The sequence below is a fragment of the Suricata suricatta genome, chromosome 14 (genome assembly GCF_006229205.1).
Source record: "Suricata suricatta isolate VVHF042 chromosome 14, meerkat_22Aug2017_6uvM2_HiC, whole genome shotgun sequence".
Taxonomy (NCBI): Eukaryota; Metazoa; Chordata; class Mammalia; order Carnivora; family Herpestidae; genus Suricata; species Suricata suricatta.
The window spans coordinates 19,485,089-19,489,205 of NC_043713.1; the positions used below are offsets into that span (position 1 = coordinate 19,485,089).

Sequence of the window (4,117 nt, forward strand, 5' to 3'; positions counted from 1 at the left end):
CTTCATCATCCTCCTTCTCTCATCTCTTTCACTTTTTTGTTGAAACCACTTCTCTACTCTACTACGTTCTTGAATTGTGATCTTGTTCCTCAGTTTCCATCTACTATCAAGAATCTGTAGTGCCCATGACCACCATGATCAATCTGGTATCTGGTCCCAAACTTCACTGAAATGATTTCCAAAAGTCCCCAGTGTTCTCTTGTCTCATGGATCTAGTGATCCTTATCTGTATCCCTTCCAACACTTTTGAAGCATTTGATAGTCTCACCTACTTTATGAAAGTCTCTTTTCTTATGGTAATTATGCTCTGCTAACCTAGTTGGTCAACAAGTCTTTGAACATCTCATTCTATTTACTCTGTCTTCTGACATCTGTCTTTTTTATTTTTTTAAATATGGAACGCTTCATGAATTTGTGTGCCATCCTTGCACAGGGGCCATGCTAATCTTCTCTGTATCATTCCAACTTTAGTATATGTGCCGCCGAAGCGAGCACTTCTGACATCTGTCTTAGTATCTTGCCTTTTGCTCAACTTTCCCACTTCAACTAAGCCTTGACTGTAAATGATGGAAGAATTTTCTATCCATATTAGAAACAAACAAACAAAAAGAAGCAACAATAACAACAACAACCCCACACCAAAACCGCAACATCTTGAGAAAGCTCAGACTATTCTCTAGGTTCAATTTGCAATAAAATATTGAAATAAATATAAACCAGAATCTAAGTTCCTCAGTTTTCTGAAAATGACCACAGAATTTTTTTTAAAGTTTATTTTCTCCACTAAAAGAATCTGCTGTTCCTTAGAGTTCCAGTTTCCTTTGGAAGAATTGTGAGGCGAAGATAGGAGAGCGATATAAAAATCTCAGGACTCACAGTGTGCTTAGAATTTGGGACAGATGATTTATTTAGTTCTGAGATCAAGATAGATATTATAATATGGTGCAAATTAGAATGAAGATACTAAATAATTTACGCTAATGCTCTCAGTTATAAAGATAACTGCCTCACTTTGCAACTGATATAAATTAAGGGAATATATTTAAATGTATATTTTAATCAATCAAGAAGGCTCGTCTGCCAGCCGGTGTCAGATGCTAATGCATGCTCTCAATGAAACGGTCTGTTTATTAACTAATTAAGTGCCAACTGACTGCATCACTGAATTCAAACACAGAAATGCCGGCAGTGTACTCTTCTGGTCATTGGGTATGCTTCATGGTATGAAGTTCAGCCTCCCCTTAGCTGTGAAACATAGTTTGTTGCTAAATGACCTAAACTGCCGTTTCTCCAAAATGGGAGGTCCCTGCTGGGATTAAGAGAAACGAAGTGTCCGAATAAAAACAGCAGAAAGCCACACGCCCATGTCCTGAGATCCCTGCTTTCCCACCTTGCTGCCCCACTGCCCAGCGCACAGTAGGTTGCTCAGTGAAGGCCTGTGGAACTGAACTGAATGAAGCTAAATGTGCTATTAGATATTCAGATGAGCTGGAAGAAAGACGTCCTTTCAGGGAATCTTGGGGACTTGATAAAAAGCATATCCAAATAACTGTGAGCATCAAAAGATGTCGAGTAATAAAAGAGCTGGAGACGTACAGGTATAGGTAGTGAATGCCTGAGTTAAAAACAGAACCAACAAATTAGGGTGCATTAACAGCTCCGGGAGCATAAAACATGGAAGAAAAGGCTTTTGAAAGGAAAGCCAGAAGAATGAGATGAACTGCAAATTCACAATCAGTACCATTTCCTTACTAATCAAAATCCATTTTTTCAGCTTTTGATTTTTTTTCTGCGCTGGCATTTTCCTCACACATCACGGGCATAGAAAATAAAACCAGCCGGCAAAGTGCAGCTCTTCCACGTGGCCAGCGAGTCGCTATCAAACTTATCTCATTTTCAGGTTCCTTCTTCTTGTTTTTAAATTTGCCTGCTTTATTTTTGAAATTAAACAGGAAAACCTGAAGATGATTCATCCTGAATCTAGCCTGCTCAAATAATGTCTTTACTAAAGAAAATTCTCCTATCCAAATTTCATCCTCAGATGAATTGCCCTTTTCATGATATGTTAATTTTTTGCATCTTGAGGACTCACAAAACACTTTAGAAACGAAGATTGGTACAGGGACTAGAATGCCGTTATGTGAAATGTCGCAGTTGCTGAACCTAAAGCAAATGTAAATATCATTTTGATTGAAAGTAGTTAATATCCTTTTCAACTAAAATTTGAAAGCAAACGAAGCTGAAAACCCTAAGTGGCAGATACTCTACATAGTTCTTAATATCTATAAGTTTTGAAGTTTTACTTTTGTCCTTTTATCTAGCAACGTTTTGATTCTCCATCCATCTTGAAAAAGCTTTCACAAAAGGATCACACCAAACTGGAGAGCTTACGTAGGGGGAGAGCCTTTTTCCATGGAATCTGGGTGTAGGGGAATAATTTAATGGTCTTCGTATCACTTGACCACTTGCCCTACTTTGATTAAAGAGACTGGTTTGAATGAGGTATATCTCCAGAATCCCAAGATGGCTGCTGAACTGGTTTTTTAAATTACAGGGTTAAAAAAATTTTTTATTCAGTGAGAATTGTTATACCCAAGATTTCTTTATCGTCCCCCAAACCCAGAAACCGCCAGGGAGACTGAGTCATGCATGCAAAAGCAAAGGGCTTTATTAGGGGTTTAGGCTCGCCGGGACCTAAGCTTGGGCTCACAGACTTTACTGGTGCGGTGGATGCGTGCTGAGAGCCCTGAACAAAGGTGGGGTAGGGCTTTTATGAGTTGGGGAAGGGGGAGTTACAGGAAATTGTGACACAGGTACAGTGATCCAGTTATTATACAATATTATTGACAGCAGATTCATCCAATTACAACATTTAGAGTGTTAACCAATCACAGAGTAGACCTAGGACCCAGGACCCTCACGTAGGGTGTAACTAGCCTTAAGCAATAACTGATTACCTATAGCTTCTATTTCTAGGCCTGCCCTTAAGAATGTTAAGGGTATTACAAGGGTGGTCCCTCTTGCCTTGGGCAATGTGTGCCCTTCTATTGTCTCAAACCTGCATCCTTACAAGAATCATAAAAAAGAGGACAAGGTGACAATGTCTAAGACAAGATCCTTAATTCTTCTAAACTCTGGTAAATACCCAACAGGAGTCTGGATTTGTGCTGCTAGTGGCGTTAACCTGGAGTTATTTCCTATGGTGGAAGGGCAACTCCTGAATTCCTGAAAGTCTAAGTGAACTATGCACTTCAGTTAAGATGCTCTGCCCTCAAATCTACTTCTTTAGATAAATGAGTGATAGAACTCCTCTCCCTAAACCCTTCTTTCAGCTCCAGAAAACCTTGGACTTTTCAGGAGATGTAATCAATTCCTTTGTGTCATGCTGGTATTGGCAGGGATGACAGGATGTATGATGACCAGAGGAGGAATTCCAGCAATGCCTAATCACAGACAGCCAGATCCTGAGTGGCTATACTTCCACCAAGAGATCCTGTGATGGTCACACCAGCCAGAACCACACTAGTTTTCCTTTGGAGATTGAGCCTCAGGAATTGCTATATTCAACTCCTCCCTGTCTCACTCCCAGAGCATTGAAAACACTAACATCTCTTTGCAAACTATAGATTGCACCAAGGATGGCCGACAGCTTAAGACTGATGAAGTGCCAGCCAGTAAGGAGCTGAGTTCCAATTACTTTGGAAATTTTTCTTTTTTTTCCCTTCAACTTCAGGTTTTCTCTCCCAAGGATAAAATTGTGTAAGAGTTAGGAAAGCATGGTTATTTTCATTTTAGTTATATGACTTCAGAACTTTATGTTACATTTATTTAGTTTTCCTTTCTAACCTTGTTGTATCCTTGTATTCTCTATTTAGCAAGTTAATATAACATCGTATCATTGGTATATTGAATAAATTATTAAATAGTTTGGTTACCGGGAGGGGGGGAAAGAGGTGGTGGTGATGGTGGAGGGCACTTAAGGGGAAGAGCACTGGGTGTTGTATGGAAAACAATTTGACAATAAAATATTATGGAGAAAAAAAAATAAAAATAAAAAAATAAAAAAAATATTTTGGGTACCTAGAGTTGCACTAGATACTTAACATTCAAATGTTTC

General features: G+C 39.0%; 1 non-coding gene across 1 annotated transcript; it reads right to left on the reverse strand.

The window, feature by feature from the left end:
* Positions 1-388: 388 nt before the first annotated feature.
* On the reverse strand, positions 389-495 carry LOC115278541. The gene has a single exon (XR_003902948.1). It is a non-coding gene; the product is annotated as a U6 spliceosomal RNA (small nuclear RNA).
* Positions 496-4,117: the final 3,622 nt, after the last annotated feature.